Raw genomic sequence first — 19,198 nt, 5'->3', positions numbered from 1 at the left:
GGGTTGAATGGGACCTCACATATATATTTTTAATGTAATATTATTACAAAGTCAATAAAAAATAAAAAAATTAAAAAAAAAAAAAAAAAATATTCATTGAGTATTCATTATTTCACTTAATTGTCATAGCCAGCCCTATGACATAGGCATGATTGCCCCCCCTTTTATAAATGGGGAAATCAAACCTTAAAATTGTGAAAGACAAAATGCTCTAGGTAATTCAGGCTATTGAAATAGGGAGGACATTATTTAATGAGGGCCATCTCAAAGAAAGGAAAGGGGCCTAGAGTTTTATAGAAGCCAGTAAACAAAGGAGTCATCCTCAAGTCTTATTGGAGTCATGAAGAAGATGAAGATGGGTCTATGGAGAGGGCATGGTGGTCCTTTTCAAGATTAACTGTTTCCTGGAACATAGAAGGGTGAAAGGATTTTGGAGTACAAAGGGTGGGGCATTTCTTAATCCTTACTGTTCCCCCCCCCCCCTCAGTTAAATTCAACACTGTCAAAAGGTTGAGTAACTTATCCAAGTCCAATCAGCCAGTAAGCAGCCCCATCTGTCAATGCAATCTGATCTAGATTTGTGCTCAGAACACTGTCTTTTGTAGAAAGAGTGGTGGGTGCCATTCAGCCAAGGAAAGAGAATTCACTCCAGAGAGTCCAAACCAAGTGATCCTGTGAGTCAGGAGAGATTCACAAAGGGTTGGGTTACAGTTAAGTAGCTCTAGGACCAATTTTTGAGGAATCCGGTGAACCACGGCCCAGGAAGAGGGTTCCAGGCGGGGGTGACTGGGAACAAAGTCCAGAGCCCCTGGAGGCAAGGAAAACAACCAAGAACCGGCAAAGGCCCAGGGCAGAAGCTGCTTCAGCTCTGCTTTGACCTTACAATCACCTCTGAGCTTGGGCAGACCAGTGGACAGATATTCAGGGAGGCAGAGAGAGGCTTACTCCACTTCTGAGGTCCCCTGGTGATCCAACAGCTGACAGGCAGAGGAGCTAGACTACTTCATGCTAATTAGACACCATTAAGCAAGTTTAAGAACTTTTATTGCTCTATTGACTGAAGGTTAAAATGAAAATGAGTTTTCTTCACTTGTGCAGCTTAATAATTAAAAGGCAGAGAGGTAGTTCTGTGCTTTCTAACTTGTGGGACTTCAGATAATAAACTTTCCCTAGGGCTGCTTATACTAACGTCCTCTCGTTTAGTAAATATTTATGGACCACTCACAGTGGGCTAGCTACTGACCCAGACTAAGTGAAGAAAACGGAAATATCCCTGCCCTCCTAAAGCTTTCAATCTAGTAAAGAGATTTAAAAAAAATACAACGAATTAATACATTATATAACATGGTACATGCTTTACAAAAAAAGTAGAGCAAGTTAAAGGGCCTTGGAGATGCTGGGGGTGGGGCTGTTGTATTTTAGTCAGGTGGTCAGTTGAGAAGTCCACCTGTGAGCAAAGACTTTAAGATGAGAGAATGAGCCTTGCAGGTATGTGGAAAGGATGCTCTAGATGGGTGGAGGAGGTGGTAATGTGCCCGGTGTTTTCCAGGAATAGCAAGGAGGCCTGGCTAGAGCAGGGAGCATGATGGCAGAGGCCCGAGCAACAACTGGAGCCAGAGGGCATAGGCTCTGAGAGCTTTTATAAGGGCTTTCTTCTTTTACACTGAATGAAATGAGAACTAGAACATTTATCATCGTATTATTATGAATATTGTTGTTCTCATTTTCATACACTTGGAGCAAGAGACTTGGGTCCTTACAGAGTCACAGGGGATCCAGGACACCAACCAAGAATAAGAATCCCAAGGTCCAGATATCAGTCCCAGGAGAGAATCAGAGAAGCTGTCAGAAACAGGCATCAGTATGGTGGTGAGATTGGGGAGCAAACAGAAGAGGCCAGAATGATAGGACTTGCAAGGTTCAGCTGTCTCCACCTCTGGGAAGCTGTCACTGACTGATGGCACAGTGAGAGCTGGGGACCTTTCTTTGGGCTCCCATGGTAGCACCAGTCCATTCTATTGTACTTGTCTGCCAGCCTTTCAGCCTTCTCTCACACTCAGCTCCTCAAGATTAGAGTCCTGTCTTGTTTATTCCTTTATTTTTGCTGCATCAAATTCAATTCTGGCATATGGTAGACACACAGTGAATGATTAATGAATGAATGATAATAGCTAATGTTTATTGAGTACTTACTATGTCCTGGACACCATTTAATTCTCCAACAACTCTCAGAAATAAGAACTATTATAATCCCATTTTTACTGATGAATAAACTGAGGGGTTAAGTAACTTGCCCAAGGTCACTCAGTAAGTGAAGAAGCCAGAGTTTCAACTTAGGCAGTCTGGACTCTGAGCCTATGCACTTAACCATTTTAAGATGGATGGATAGATGGATGGATGGATGGGATATGTCAGAACTATGATACAAAGTCTGAATTAGTGTTCCCAGAAATTAAGAACGATGAGGAAATACTAAAATTCATAATTACTTGTTAATAATTGGGTAGTATTAGAGAATAAACCCTAGGGGGCTGTAAGTTTCTGTCTGCTGTTAAAAGGAATAAGAAGGAGGAATTTGGAATGGTGGATTATTACCAGATGCACTAATATCCCTCCTTTTGCCCCCACTTCCTTTGGCTCACTGGGAAGCTCACTATCAGATTCCAGAAACAGCCAAGCTTGATGGCCAACCCTGCTGAGATAGGGAATGAATAGGAGTGAGGGGTTATACCCAGAAGGCTTCTCAGAGGAGGTGAAAATTTTTAAAATTTTAACTTTACAAAAATATTTCGAGATATATTTTACAGGCAGTGAAATGGACCAATCTTAAGCATTACAATACAATGGGCTTTAATAAATAGAGGAGGTGAAATTTTGAGCAGAGCCTTGGAAAAATGAGTAGGCTAAGGGACAAGAGCACACAGCACATGCAAGGGCACAAACGGCTGAAAGAACATTAAATTCCTTGTAGCATAAGTTTGTCCCAAGAATAGTATGTTCTTTGAGTATGATCAATAGATAGGTCTGGAAAAAAGTCCACAGGTACCATTGTTTTCACCTTCTCATTTGTTCTGAGTTGCTCTTTTTGTGTGTGAAACCTAAACTACCAACAGCAAGACCTCAGCCTTTTGCTTGTCTTTGGAATTCTTTTATTCTTTGCATATCATCTTCTTTACTTGTGCTGGGCACTGTTCCATACCCCAAGAACTGCTGGAGGTGTTGCTTCCGGCCCACCCATCCAGGCTACTGTGTTAACCCCTGCTGGTCCAGCCAATTGGTTTCTAGCCAAGTTCTGACAGTGCAGAATCACTTATGTCTGAGGATGTGGATGTGTACATTGGCTGCATTTGGAATCACTATTTATAGCCTGTGAATAAGGACACTGTTCAAGAATTCTGAGACAAGGCACCTACAATGCAAACACATCAGCCCCAAATGGAGGAGACAGGCCAAACAAAAGGAGAGCTGAGAAACTAGTTTACAGCAGTTCAGTTACTCAATACATATGTCATGAATGCTTTCTCTCTGCCTGGCATGCTGTCACTTCCTTCTCTTTGCTCAAATGACAGCTTCCCTCCCTGAGGCCTCTTCTGGCCATACTAATTAATATTTCCCTCTCCCCCATACACACATTCCTACCCACTTTTCCCTGTGTTAGTTTTCTCCTTAGCACACACCATGATCCAGCAGAAATATATATTTTACTAATTTATCTTCCTTATGGTCTGTTGCTAGCACTAGAATACAAGCTTCAAGAAGGCTGAGATTTTTTTATATTTCTTGTATGCTGCTATTTCTGCAATACCTAGAGTGTAGTAGGCACTTCACAAATATTTGTGGAATGAATGGATGAATTGTCCAGGCTCTGCTTGAACACGGAGACTCTGAAACTCTGGACATAGAGCCAGAAGCCAAACAATATTAAAAGGAAAGAAGGAATGAATGAACAAAGGTAAAATGTTCAACCTCAGTGATACAAACCCAAGTAGCCAGCTTTAAGCTAGTTAACCATCTCGTAAGTTTGACAACCTTAATCAAAATCCTGAACATTTCTTAAAAGGCACAGATAATTTAGCTGCCTCCTTTTTAAAAGCAGTGCATAATTATAGATACATAGACTTCAGAAGGGTAAAGGACTTGCAAGTCTTTGCCTGTTTTTAGAAAAATTCTGCTCTTTGCAAACCCAAAGAAACAAATTTTTGTGACATTAAAAACAGAGAAGAATTAAAACCAGAGATGGAGATAACTAAAATTTTGTATATTATGAACTTATTTATTGGGAAGTGGTGAGCAGACTTCATTAACACGTGGAAGACTTTAAGATTTGATTTTCCAGCTTTCTGGAGTTTTTAGTGATTCATTGACTTTGATTTCTTCTCCACCTAAATCTTAACAAAATACCCCATAAGCTAAATAGATTTTAGTGAATTTTATTCAGTTTTTTAAAAATAAGTTTTTATTTGTTAGAACGGTTCAATTAAAGTTTAATTTTTCTGAGCTAAAATAAAATTTAAGAGAAATTCATTATTTAAAAAAAACACAATAAAAAAGTGAAATTAAAAAATAAAATAAATGGTTAAATTTAAAAAAAGAGAAATTCATATTATGAATGTATAATCAAAACACTCAAGTATATTTTGTACTTCGGTGGTATTGATTATGTGTTATATGTATGTTACCACAATTATTATTTTTGTTTTTTTCTCTTTTCCTTTATTAGAGAAGTTGTGGATTTACAGAACAATCATGCATAAAACACAGAATTCCCATATACCATCCCACCATCAATACCTTGCATTGGTGTGGAACACTTGTTACAATTGATGATAGCACATTTTTATAATTGTACTTTTAATTAAAGTTCATGGTTTGACTTAGGGTTCACTGTTTGTATAGCATAGAACCATGGAATTAAAAAATTTTTTTTTAAAATTTTGTTACCATATATACAATCTAACTCCCCCCCTTTTTTTGTCTTTATATATTTTTAATGTTATATTAAAAAAATATGAGGCCCCCTTATATCCCCCACCCCCCTCACCCCACTCCTCCACCCTTAACAACAACCTCCTCCACCATCATGAGACATTCATTGCATTTGGTGAATACATCTCTGAGCACCGCTGCACCTCATGGTCAATGGCCTACATTATAGCCCACAATCTCCCACAGTCCACCCAGTGGGCCATGGGAGGACATACAATGTCCGGTAACTGTCCCTGCAGCACCACCCAGGACAACTCCAAGTCCCGAAAATGCCCCTACATCACATCTCTTCCTCCCACTCCCTACTCCCAGCAGCCACCATGGCCACTTTCTCCACACCAATGTCACATTTTCTTCGATTACTAATCACAATAGTTCATGAATAGAATATCAGTGGGTCCACTCTAATCCATACTCTATTCCTCCATCCTGTGGACCTTAGAATGGCTGTGTCCACTCCACATCTATATCAAGAGGGGGCTTAGATTCCACATGCATGCTGGATGCAATTCTCCTGCTTTCAGTTGTAGGCACTCTTGGCTCCCTGGTGTGGTGGTTGACCTTCTTCACCTCCATGTTAGCTGAGTGGGGTAAGTCCAATAAACCAGAGTGTGGGAGTTGCAAGTCTGTTCAGGCTCGGGGACCGGCTACCACATGGTCAGTCCAGAGATTCAGGTCCCCCGGGTATACATTAAACCCAGCACCAACTACAGTTCCAGTAAAAGTAACAGGAGAGGCTTGTGGACAAAATCATATCTGAGTCCAGCTCCATCAAAGAAACACAAACTCCAAAGTAGGGCCAACTGACATGGCACTGAACTCCATCTGCCATGACCATAGAAACTGTGGGTCTCTGTAGCTCTCAGAAGAACCAATACCCAGGTTGTATCTACTTTATCTATCTCTGGGACTCTGCTCAGGTGTGCATAAGGGCAACCCCTCTGATAACCTCCCAGCTCTTTTCGAGGACTCATAGCATTATAAACTAATTTGTCCTTTCCATTTCCCCCTTTGATTCAGGTCAAAAAGCATTTTTAACTCCTGGTATTATATGTAGACTGAGATATTCTGCTGGTCCAAGTTGACCCTTTTATTCAAAGTCATTTTCTAGTTACATCATCAGCTGGTACTTGGTAGTAATTTCTTGGCACCAGGGAGGCTCACGCCCGGGAGTCATGTCCCACGTTGTGGGGAAGGCAACACATTTACATGCTGAGTTTGGCTTTGAGACTGGCCACATTTGAGCAACATGGAGGCTCTCAGGAGGTAACTCTTAGGCACCCTGTAGCTGTAGGCCTTGTTCTTATTTCAGGTGCACAGGCTCACAAGCATAGTCATTAGTATCAAGGGCTCATTGTTGGACCTTCCTTCTTTTTTGGTCTTTGCCATTGCACTTGGGACTTTCCCCCTTTTAATCGTACTCAGGTATGTATTTCAGTGCTGTTAATTGCATTCATATGGATGTGTCACCCATTACCAAAACACTTCCATCATTCCTAATAAGAACCTTGTACATTTTAACTCTTAACTTCCTTCCTTATCCCTACCTTGTGAAACACAAAACTTTAAAAATTGGGATAATTTGCTATTTCCTATACTATTGTATTTTTTAAAAGAATTTTATTCAGAAAAAGATTTATAAGCCTGCTGATTTAGGTAAACAAAACTAACTAAATCCCTATCAATATTTGGTGCTATCATTTCCTTAATAATGCATATCCAAAAGTGGCTTCCCAGTACTATATTGAAGCTCTTGGAATTGGAGGAGGCTCTTTCCCACTAGTAAACATAAGCCAATGTATGATATACTCTGTATTTCTTTGCTCATGCTATTCCTTTCTCTTTCCCTTCACCTCTAAAAATCTTATCCTGCCTTCCAGACACAACACAAATAAATTTTCCTTTAAGTTTCCCCCAACTGCCCAACTAGACATGACTTTACAACACTTTGTTGGTGTTTACCAAATTTTCTTGTGTAACTTGAATGCTTGTCTTATTTCTTTACTAGGAAAACAGTTGCTTGAGGGCTGTGACTCCATCCCATTCATCTTTGTATATCACAAATTTAAAATATGTTTTATAAATTGCTTCACCATTAGTGTCTTTTTTTCCCACCAAGACAGTAAACGTAATTTAGAAGTAAAGTAGGAGAAGAAAGGATTTATGTTTTAATCTAGGGATTCTTTGATCCAGTTAATAATGTTGGAAAAATAAGTATCACTGAGTAAACATATATTCTCTCTTAGTTGTACAGACCTGGCTTAAAAGTTATGTCAATCAAGAATGTCATTCTGATGGAAAAGGAAATCATCAACTCGAGTTTCCTCTCTAGTGATAAGCCATCTTAAATCCTTTTTGAAAGCAGGCAGAATATAAAGTGGAAATATGTTAACAGCGATTTAAACTAAATTCATTTAATAAAAGTCAGTTCTATTTCTAACCATGTTAAGTTTTGGAACTTCAAGGAGATGCTATGCTCTGTGTACAAAATGACAGCATCCCCAAAACAATAAACAAGGCACACTGAAATGCTTTCATTCATAAGTAACCACCTTCAGTTCTAAAACAAATTTATAGGGAAGTGGACTTGGCCCAGTGGTTAGGGCATCCGTCTACCACATGGGAGGTCCGCGGTTCAAACCCCGGGCCTCCTTGGCCCGTGTGCAGCTGGCCCATGAGCAGTGCTGATGCATGCAAGGAGTGCCATGTCATGCAGGGGTGTCCCCTACATAGGGGAGCCCCACATGCAAGGAGTGTGCCCTGTAAGGAGAGCCACTTAGCACGAAAGAAAGTGCAGCCTGCTCAGGAATGGCACCACACACACGGAGAACTGACACAACAAGATGACACAACAAAAAGAAAGACAGATTCTCAGTGCCGCTGACAAGAATACAAGTGGACACAGAAGAACACACAGTGAAAGGACACAGAGCAGACAACTGGGGTGGGGGGGGAGGGAGGAGGGATCAATAAAATAAAATAATAAAACAAAACAAATAGCTTCTTAAAAAAATATAAAACATATTCAGGGAAGCGGATTTGGCTCAACTGATAGGGCATCCGCCTACAACATGGGAAGTCCAGGGTTCAAACCCCAGGCCTCCTGACCCATGTGGTGAGCAGGCCCACATGCAGTGCTGATGCGCACAAGGAGTACAGTGCCATGCAGGGGTGTTCCTCATGTAGGGGAGCCCTAGGGGAACCCCATGTGCAAGGAATGCGCCCTGTAAGGAGAGTTGCCCAGCGCGAAAAAAGTGCAGCCTGCCCAGGAGTGGCACTGCACATAGGGAGAGCTGATGCAGCAAGATGACAGAACAAAAAGAGACACAGATTCCTGGTGCTGCTGTCAAGAATACAAGTGGACACAGAAGAACACACAGCAAATGGACACAGAGAGCAGACAACTGGAGGGGTGGGGGAAAGGGGAGAGAAAGAAATTTTAAAAGATCTCTAAAAAATAAAACAAATTTAAAATTAAGTGTTTGAAGCACACTCAGGACACATGAATCCCTACTGTTTACAATCTATGATTCCTGATTGTCTTAACTTTATTTCATAAGTGTAGGTTGATATTCTTTGAAGAATGCCAGGAAAGTGACAATCAGAAGAGTTCATTGACCCACCACCCCCAAATATGTAAAAAGTTTTGAAAATGAGCTAATGTCTTAGAAGAAAACCATGGCACAAAAAATTACAATGAATTCTCTAGCATTTTTTTTTCTTTGAGGTTATTTCCTCCAGAGGTTGAGTAACTAATTGATTTATATTAATACATTTTAAGTTAATATGAGATTTTCTATTTATGCTTTCCAAAGACACCGGATAATACCCTGATAAACACTTTATTAAATAAAAATCCCATTTGCATTGTCAATGTAGTGAATATCACCTGCACATCATTGCCATCCCAGCCTTTGTCCTGATACTGTATGAATTTTGAGGTGTAAGACTCACATTCAGGTGAGCCTCCAACACATTTCAGTGTGAAATTAGATCTAGCCTGTGGGAGGTGGTGCATTTGTCATTGTGGAGTGTAAGAGCTTTCACATCCTACAACATTGTTTGTTTCTTTGTTGTCTATTTCTCCTTAATAGATGTAAAATCCTTGGGGACAAGACGCTCTATTTTGTTCACTGCAATATTCCCAGCACCCAGAAGAACACCAGGGTCTTTCCAGCATGGGGCAGGGCTGGAGATCAGCAGAAAGAATTGGAAGCTCAGGAGAGGGCAGTGTCTGGCTGCTACCAGCCCGCCAGCCACCGCCATGGCACTTGGTGGAGATGAGCAGGGATGCCAGGGACCTGACAGTGGTGAAGGAAAACCTGTAAGTTTTTTTAAAAAATTAATTTATTGAACTATATCACCCACACACAAACATACATAAACAATAAGTGTATACTAATAGTTGTGAACTTACAAAACAAACATATAACATCATACAGGACCCTCATAACTCACCCTACCACCAACACCTTACATTGTTGTTAAATCTTTTTAACTAATAATTAAAGAGCATTGTCAAAATATTACTATTAACCAAAGTATTTTCCCCCAACTGTCCCTATTATTATCTTTATACATTTATATATGAACATACATAAACAATTAAGTGTATAGTAAAAGTTGTGAACTTACAAAGCAAACATGCATAACATCATACAGGGGTCCCATACACCAACCCTCCACCAACACCTTGCATTGTTGTGAGATGTGTTACAAATTATGAAAGAATATTGTCAAAATCTTACTACTAATCATAGTCCTTATCTTACATTTGGTGTGTTTTTCCCCCAACCCAACCTATTATTATTTTTAAAATATGTTTTTATGACAGAAGTTGTAAACTTAAAAAACAATCATGCACATGTGCAAAATTCCCAAATAACACCCCTCTATCAACACACCACACTAGTGGAACATTTGTTACAGATGAGATAATATCATCTGATTGTTACCATGTACATAGTATACATTTGGCTCACATTTTCCATACTGCCCCATTATCAACACAGTACACCTTTGGCATAGATGCAAGAATATTATATTATTACTGCTAACCATAGCCATAGGTCACTCTTGTTTGTATCTTTGTCATACTTCTCCACATTCCCACCACCCTGCAATACTGATGTACATTTCCTCTAGCTAACAAATGACACTCTTGCATCTATACCATCAACCAAAATTCTCATCCACTTCTTGGTTTACTGGGCTATTCAGTTCCTAGATTATTCTCTAGCACTCTGTTAATTGGCATTTATATACCTAGACTACCATTTTCAGTCACATCCCCATTTATAAACTAGCTATCACTCAATATTTGTTACCATCCATTCTACACATTTCCACACTTTTACAGTAAAGCTAATTAAAACTTCTACATACATTAAACATCATTAGTTCATCTCAGTCCTCTTATCTCCATTAAGAATCCACAACCTACCACCAGGTCTTGAAGATATTTTCCTATAATTTCTTCTAGAAGTTTTATGGTTCTTCCTTTTATTTTTAGGGTTTTGATCCATTTTGAGTTAATTTTTGGATAAGGTATGAGATAGAGGTCCTCTTTCCTTCTTTCAGCTATGGATATCCAGTTCTTTCAGCACCATTTTCCTGAATTGGCTGTTCTGCTTGAGCTGTGTGATTTTGACAGGCTAGTAAAAAATCACTTGACCATACATGTGAGGGTCTGTTTCTGAGCCATCGATTTGGTTCCATTGGTCCATATGTCTGTCTTTATGCCAGTACCATGCTGTTTTTACTGCTACAGCTTGGTAGTATGATGTAAAGTACAGAGATGAGGGTTCACTTTTCCTTTTATGATCTTTCTAGCTATTCAGGACCCCTTACCCTTCAAAATAAATTTGATAATTGTGTTTTCAATTTTTTAAAAAAATGCTGGTGTAATTTTACTAGGGTTCCATTGAATCTGTATATCAATTTGAGTAGAACTGATATCTTAATGATATTTAGTCTTCCAATCCATGAGCATGGAATGTTCTTCCAGTTATTTAGGTCTTTTTAAATTCATTTTAACATCGAGTTGCAGTTTTCTGAATACAAGTGCTTTACATCATTGGTTAAGTTTATTCCTATTTGAGTTTTATCTGTCATATTTTATTTCACCACTCTTTTGACACTTTTAGTTACTTTTATTGATATAATCTTTATTTCTATACTCTCTTCTAGGCCTCTCTCTCCTGTCTTTTCTTTTCAGGCAGTAGCACACCCTTTAGTATTTCGTGAAAATCAGGTCTCTTGCTTAGAAATTCTCTTAGTTTCTATTTATCTGTAAATATTCTAATCTTGCCCTCATTTTTGAAAGACAGTCTTGCTGGATATAAAAATTTTGGCTTGAAGTTTTTCTCTTGTAGTATCTTAAATATATCAGACCACTGTCTTTTTGCCTCCATGGCTTCTGGTGAGAAATCAGCACTTAATATTATTGGGTATCCTTTATATGTTATACATTGCTTTTCTCTTGCTGTTCTCAGAATTCTTTCCTTGTCTTTGGCATTTAGCATTCTAATTAGTATGTGTCTCAGAGTTGGTCTATTCAGATTTTTTCAGATGGCAGTAGGTTGTGCTTCTTGGACATGGATATCTATGTCCTTCAATAGGGTTGGGAAATTTTCTAATATTATTTCTTTAAATATTCCTTCTGCCTCTCTTCCCTTCTCTTCTCCTGCTGGGACACCCATGACATGTATGTTTGCACATCTCTTGCTGTTGTTTAGTTCCCTGAGACCTTGTTCAATTTTTTCCATTCTTTTCTTCATCTGTTCTTTTGTGTGTTTACGTTTAGAAGTTATTTCTTCAAGCTCACTAATCCTTTCTTCTGCCTCCACAAATCTGCTATTATATGATTCCAATGTTTTTAAAATTTCATTTATTATGCCTTCATTCTCAGAAGATCTGCTATTTTTCTATGCAGGCTTTCAAATTCTTCTTTGTGCTCATCTAATATCCTTCTTAATATCCTTAATCTCTTTAGCCATCTCATTGAATTTATTAAAGAGATTTGTTTGAACATCTATGATTAATTGTCTCAACTCCTTTATGTCATCTACAGGCTTACCTTATTCCTTTAACTGAGCCATAGCTTCCTGTTTCTTGGTGTGGATTGTAATTTTTGGTTGGTGTCTTGGCATCTGGCTTACTAGAATATTTATTCTGGGTGCAGTTTTTCTCTTTAGTTTAGGGCTTCCTGCTCTTTCTCCCTTGCTGGTTGTGCAGTAGGAGCCAAGGATGTATTTGGTGCTGTAAGCTATAGAGGCTCAAGCTGCCCTCTGTGCCCAAGGGACTGATGAAGCTTCTCCCAACTTTCTCCTTTCCTAGAGGTAGGGACAGAGTCACTGTTGTGTGGAATAATCCAAGTCATGCAGGTCTAGACAGTGATTGTCCAGAGAGACTGATGAAGCTGCACGCCCCTTTCTCCCCTGCCTGGGGTGGGGACAGAGCTGCAGGTGTGGGCAGCAATCTATGCAGTGCGGGTCCAAGATGACCACAATTGCCCTGGTAAACTTCAGATTATTCAGTTTACGGCAAAGGTACCCAACGTTACCTGGATAGGCTGGTGCAGAGCTAGCCAGCCTCCTCCCTGCCAGAGGTAGGGCTGAAGCCTCAACTAGGGTTGCAGGCTGATCTGGGTGAAAGCAATTTGTTCCTACCTTCGCAGTGATATTTGGTCAGCCTGGATTCCCCTCAGGCTGGGGGCGGAGTCAAAATGGTGGCCACCAGCTCCTTTCCTTTCCAACTTGGGCAGATTCACACACCAGCTGTTCCTTGGATTATTCCTTAGCCATCCTAGTGTACCAATCAGTAACTGAAATTGGCAGCCAACTGTCTCCTCCTTCCCTGTGTTTGGGAAATGGAGCTTCCAATTCCAGCCACAGAACAGCTCCTGAGGTGGCTTGCACCACCAGAGAAGGACAATCACTGGTCTCTGCGGCTTGGCCGGCAATTTCCCGGAGAGGCCGGCACAGGTCCCTGCAGCTTCCTCCCTGTCGGAGGTGGCACTGGGGCTTAGACTAGACCTGCAATTGCGGCGGCTTGCTCGGTCGGTGGCGGTGGGGTCTGGCTGCGGATGAGGGGTTGGTCCAGCTTTGGATGAGGGGTCGGTCCAGCTTGGGACGAGGGGTCGGTCCGACTTGGGATGAGGGGTCGGTCTTACGGGGGTTGCGCGATTCGGCTGACGGGGTCGCCCGGCGAAGCCGGCGACAAAGGGGTCACCCGGAGAAGCAGGCGACGAACTGGGGACAAGGGAGGCCAGGCCCTGGCCGGGGGCTCTCAGGACTGGAGGGCGCACGGCAGAAGAACTACCGCGGAGACAAGGTAAACACGCAGGTCCAACTTTATTGAGGAAGTGGCTACAGTTTTATAGGGGCTGGGGAAGGCTGATTGGTCGAAGTTATGCTGTGTTCTGATTGGCTGCCGCAAGCAGTTACTGGGGAGAAAGGTCGGTGGGAGGTACTGAAAGGGGGAGGGGTGGTTAGGGATTGGCTGTTGCTGTTGCTGGGGGAAGTGGCAGGGTTTAGGGATTGGTGGCTTCTGTTGCTGGGGTGGAGGGCAGACTTGAGTTTCCCGCCTTGTGCCTGGCTGTTGCTGCGGGGGAGGGGGGTGGGGGGAAAGGCAGACTGGAATTTTCCGCCCTGCGCCTGCGCAGGGAGAAAGAAGAAGAAGGGTGTTGCCTCATAAGGCATCGTGTGGCGCTATTCGGGAGGAGGGGCGGCCGCGGAAGCATGGCTGCCGAGAAGGGGAGACCCGAGGGCACTCTGCGCCCATGCCGAGCTCCCTTCAGGGGTGGCAGTGAGTCCGACCAGCCACCCTATTATGGGGGCAGTGGCTTGGAATTAGGCCTACCGCGGCCGCTCTCCTGCCAGGCCAGCAAACCACACTTCAGCCCAAGGGGTGACCGCATTTCCCCCTTCTTTTCAAATAAGGGCCAGGATGGCAGCAGCAACAAGTAGCCGAGGCCCAAGGGCAGTAAGCAATGAGGGAAGCGGGGCTGAAGAGGGAGGTGAGTATGACGGGGATATAAATGTACAATTTGGGGGGCGGTATCTTGCCGTTGCAAGTAAGGGTGGCCAATGTCCAATTCTCGTTGATCTCGGCGGCTATAAGGTCCATCTGCTGTTAAAAGTCCAGGATGACAGCGCGTTACAGGTAGTTGATCTCTTCTTGGCGGTGAAGAGCGGCAGAGGCAGACTGTGTGATGGTCTGGAGGATCGCAGCTGTGAGGACAAGTCGCGTCAGGGCACCAGCGGCGGTGGTGGCAGCAGCGTCGGGAGTGGTGGAGACGTAGGCGAGGACAACAAGAAGGCCAAAGTCTCCACGGGCGTGAGAGAGGCCGATGTTAACGGGGCGGGCCGACATGGGGTGGCCCAATCTGCAACGCAATGGGGGTTCAAGCAAAAAAGGAGGGGGGCGGGGGATGAGAAAGGACGCTTTGGATGGCTGAGGAGTGAGGTCGAGACAGGAGGAAGCTCTACAGAAGTATGGGGAGGCAAAAGCAGAAACGTTATTAGATGCTAGAACGCAGGCCGCAGGCCGGGGAAAGCGGGTTGCGGGCCGTTCAGCGGGGCTGGAGCTGCTTGAGAGCGATGGTGTCATGGGGGGCTGCGGTTACAGAAGACTTGGGGCATCTGTGGGAAGAGTGAGCAGGAAGAGGTCGGGTAGGAGGAGGCCAAGAAGATGAAGTGGGGGGGGTGTCCTCGGCAGTGGTGAGTCGCTGATAGCTGACCTGTTACGTATGTGCTAAAAATTGCATTAGCCTGATCCTTGGCGAGTTGGATGATCCTTCTAATGGCCCATGGTCTGACTGCCAGTGCAAAGAGGACAATAATTAGGGGGCCTATGAAAGGGAGGATGTAGGGGAGGATGCCATTGAATCCCCAGGAGAAGCCTCCTTGGGATTCTCTCTCCCTTTTTCATTTTTCCAGGCCGGCCCTGACTTGGGCCAGATTGTCCTGAATGAGACCAGAGTAGTTAGCATAGAAACAGCACTCCTCGCCGAGAGCGGCACAGAGGCCTCCCTCTTTGAGGAGGAGGAGGTCTAACCCCCTACGATTTTGAAGAACCACTTTGGATAGGAAGTTAAGCGATTTTTCTAAGTAGCGGATGGATGTTTCGAGGCGGGCGACATCCTCGTCGACGGCTGCCCTGAGAGATGAGAAAGCGGTGCTGTGAGTGGTTAAGGCTGCAATTCCGGTGCCAGCTCCTGCAAGACCTAGAAGAGAGGCGATAGTAATGGCGGTAATGATTTCTCTTTTCTGCACATGGACTGGAAGAAGATAGTGCTGCCAGGAATCAAAGAATTGGTTATTTGTATGATAAAAAACCCGGGGGAGTATGATTGCGAGCACGCAGGTTTCGTTGGTGGAGTTGAGGGTGCCGACATTAAGACATGGGGTGTGACCTGTGGAGGAACACAGCCATCTTGTATTATTGGGGGGTAAAAGAAATTTTGAGGTTACATTAGGGGTGACTGTAAGGTTGCAAAGAGTCTTCATGGAGGGGTGAACAGCGCCTCCGATTCTGGTGACGCAAAGCCCGCTTTGAGAGACAGACTGGATTGTCAGTCCTACCTTCGTTTGGTTCCAATTACAAGAGGCGGGATTGCTGCTATTAGAAGATTGGTAAGAGGCATTGGTGGCTATGGCCTCATAGAGAGGAAGTGAGGGGGAGAGGCATAGCCAACAGCTAACGGTAAGGTTAGAATTAGAGGAGTTAAGTGTACGAAAGGTAGCTTGGACTAGAGACAGAAGCGGGTTATGGATCTGTAGTGGAGGTAGAGGGGTAGGAGGGGTACGGATGGGATTAGAGGATTGACTGCTGGAGGTTATGTAGGAGGGAATGGTCGATGGTGGAGGAGGAGAAGGAGGATTGATGAGTGGACTCGGCGCAGCAGAAGGAGGAGAGGGAGGGTTGATGATTGCATTGGGACCAACTGCAACTGAAGGGGTGGGAGTACGTTAAGGGGAAAGCAGGTGGTAGGAGGTGGCAGGGAGGTAGGTGGAGGTGCCCCGGCGGAGGAGGAATACGGGTCCAAAAATAGGCTAGAGGGGGCCGCGCGTGCGGCAGCTTGCCACGGATCGGATGGAGGGGGCTGCCAGGGGGAGGCGGAGCCGGGGGGGGCCGCTGGCACGGAGGGCACGAGAGGAGCCATTGCCCATGCGGTGTTACAAAATGGCTGCGGGCCGTCCCCAGCGGTACTACAAAATGGCGGCGGGCCACAAAATGACCGTGGGCTACAAGATGGCCGCGGACCGCCCTGTGCGGAGGGGTAAAATGGCGGGGAGGGAGCTTCCAGCCCACCCAGGCAGGAAGTCATCGGGGGGAGGGAGGGGTAAAGGGACCTCCCCTTTTCGAGCGAGGAAGAAGGCGGAAGTCCGCCATCTTGAGAGTGCCTCCCCTTTTTGGATGGCGAAGAAGGCAGAAGCCCGCCATCTTGGGAGTGCTTCCCCTTTTCGAGCGAGGAAGAAGGCGGAAGTTCGCCATCTTCACCGGCACTCGGCACTGCAAGATTACACTGTTTAGGGGGACAATTTTCGAGCGCGTTATTAAGGCGCTCGACAAGCGACTCAGAGTCGGAGCCAGAGCCGGCATCAGGATCCCGATCAGGATCCCGGTTAAAGTCGCCGTCGTGACAATCACGGCAGCGGCGGTGGCGCGGCCGGGGGGAGTCGATGGTAGGGGCGCCTTGAAGGCAGGAGCGGATGGTAAAAAGCGCCGGTAATAAGCCAGGAGGGAATCTTTTACCTTCCTGCTCCACAGCAGAAGTGACCCTATCTATAAGGCGAGTATAGGTATCCGGGTCACAAAGCTGACACGTGGTAAGCCACGGATTAAAGGGGAGAAGAAGGTCCCAATATACTTGGAGCTGTTTCAAAGAGATCTTACACCGGTGAGTGTCTAGGAGACCGGCGAGGGCCCGAACTTGCGGGGCTTGCTTAGCAGAAAGGATGTTACCCATTCTAATGGCCTTTTGGAGCCGATAAGAGAAGGGACCCTTACCTTGAGAGCGTGGCGATGGGAGCCGAGGGGCGCGGTGAGACGAGGGGTTGGAGCCGGTGGGGCTCCGACGGTGGTTGCAGGCCAAGAGAAGGCCCCGACGAGGGGAAAGCGGAACTAAGAGCTCCTTAGAGGAAGAGGAGAACGACGAGCAGTGGAGCAAGGTAAAGGGGGTCCTCACCCAGCCCCACGTTGGGCGCCAGCTGCGGCGGCTTGCTCGGTCGGTGGCGGTGGGGTCTGGCTGCGGATGAGGGGTCGGTCCAGCTTGGGACGAGGGGTTGGTCCGACTTGGGACGAGGGGTCGGTCCGGCAGCAGACGAGGGGTCGTTCTCACGGGGGTTGCGCGGTTCGGCTGACGGGGTCGCCTGGTGAAGCCAGCGACGAAGGGGTCGCCCGGAGAAGCAGGCAACGAACTGGGGACAAGGGAGGCCAGGCCCTTGCCGGGGGCTCTCAGGACTGGAGGGCAGAAGAACTACCGCGGAGACAAGGTAAACACGCAGGTCCAACTTTATTGAGGAAGTGGCTACAGTTTTATAGGGGCTGGGGAAGGCTGATTGGTCGAAGTTATGCCGTGTTCTGATTGGCTGCCGCAAGCAGTTACTGGGGAGAAAGGTCGGTGGGAGGTACTGGAAGGGGGAGGGGTGGTTAGGGATTGGCTGTTGCTGTTGCTGGGGGAAGTGGCAGGGTTTAGGGATTGGTGGCTGCTGTTGCTGGGGTGGAGGGCAGACTTGAGTTTCCCGCCTTGTGCCTGGCTGTTGCTGTGGGGTGGGGGGGGAAGGCAGACTGGAATTTTCCGCCCTGCGCCTGCGCAGGGAGAAAGAAGAAGAAGGGTGTTGCCTCATAAGGCATCATGTGGCGCTATCCGGGAGGAGGGGCGGCCGCGGAAGCATGGCTGCCGAGAAGGGGAGACCCGAGGGCACTCTGCGCCCATGCCGAGCTCCCTTCAGGGGTGGCGGTGAGTCCGACCAGCCACCCTATTATGGGGGCAGTGGCTTGGAATTAGGCCTACCTTGGCCGCTCTCCTGCCAGGCCAGCAAACCACACTTCAGCCCGAGGGGTGACCGCATGCAATCTGACCTGGATGGAAAGAAGTCGATCCCCACCAGCAGTGTGGTTGTCAGTCTGCCCCACTTCCCTTCGTGTCGGGTGCAGAGTTAAGATGACAGCTCCCTGCCTCTTTCTACTTGGACAGGTTCAAACTTTAGCTCTTCTCAGGATTATACTTTAGTCTGCGAATTTACTTATCAGTAGCTGAAGTGGGTGTCCAACCGTCTTTTCCTTCCCCATTTTCGGGAAGTGGAACTTTCAGTTTCAGCTGTGGAAGAGCTCCCCAGGTGGCTTATGCCTCTGGTGGAGGATGGGCACCGGCCTCCGGGGTGTGGAGCGCCCTACTTACGAGTCTTTTCTGCAGATGGATAGTCTTGTCCTTCCATTCCTTCACGGATGTTGCAGGATGCCCTTCTGGCTTCCTGAAGCCCCCAAACAGGCGCTTCAGCTAGCTCAGATAGCTCTAGGTGCTTGTTAACTGCCCTGTAGCAGGAACTGACTCTAGGAGCTCCTTACTCCCTGCCATCTTGCTGGTTGTCCCTATAAGTTTTTGAAAAATAGAAATTCACACATTTGAGTAAAGATTTTTTTCATACTAAAAGGTTTTAAACTGTGAAGTTCATGAAGAATTATTACCTTTTACTGCCTGGATTTATGTTGGATATAGCCCAATCTGCTGTTTTTTCTTTAAATGTTAACTAAGAAAACTCTGTGCTACAATTTGTAGAAAACTTTCTACATGCCAGTTTTTGGCATTTTCTGCAGAGCTCGTTTTGGTTAGTGGCCTTTCAAATGTGGTTCAGGATTCACAAAATGGTTCACTCAGCTTCTCAGAACAGTGAAGCTAAGGGCCACTGTAGCAATGTAACATATTTATGCTTATGTTTCTGGTACGGATTAACAAATGTTAATGGTGTAAAATGGAAAAAAAAAAGTAAGTCCACGCAGTCATTTCAGCAACTATTTATTGAATACTTATTGAAGGCCAGGCATAATGCCAGGTGGGGGTTCAGACTGTGAACAGAACCAGGGACCCTACTCTCATGGAATTTTCATACGAGTGGGGACAAAAGACAACACATGACTAAATTACTGAGCAACATAATTTCAAATATGTGACTAGAACTCCACACAAAATAAAATAGGGTGCTGT

Source organism: Dasypus novemcinctus, chromosome 6, assembly GCF_030445035.2.
Source record: "Dasypus novemcinctus isolate mDasNov1 chromosome 6, mDasNov1.1.hap2, whole genome shotgun sequence".
Lineage (NCBI taxonomy): Eukaryota > Metazoa > Chordata > Mammalia > Cingulata > Dasypodidae > Dasypus > Dasypus novemcinctus.
This window is presented reverse-complemented; position numbering follows the sequence as displayed.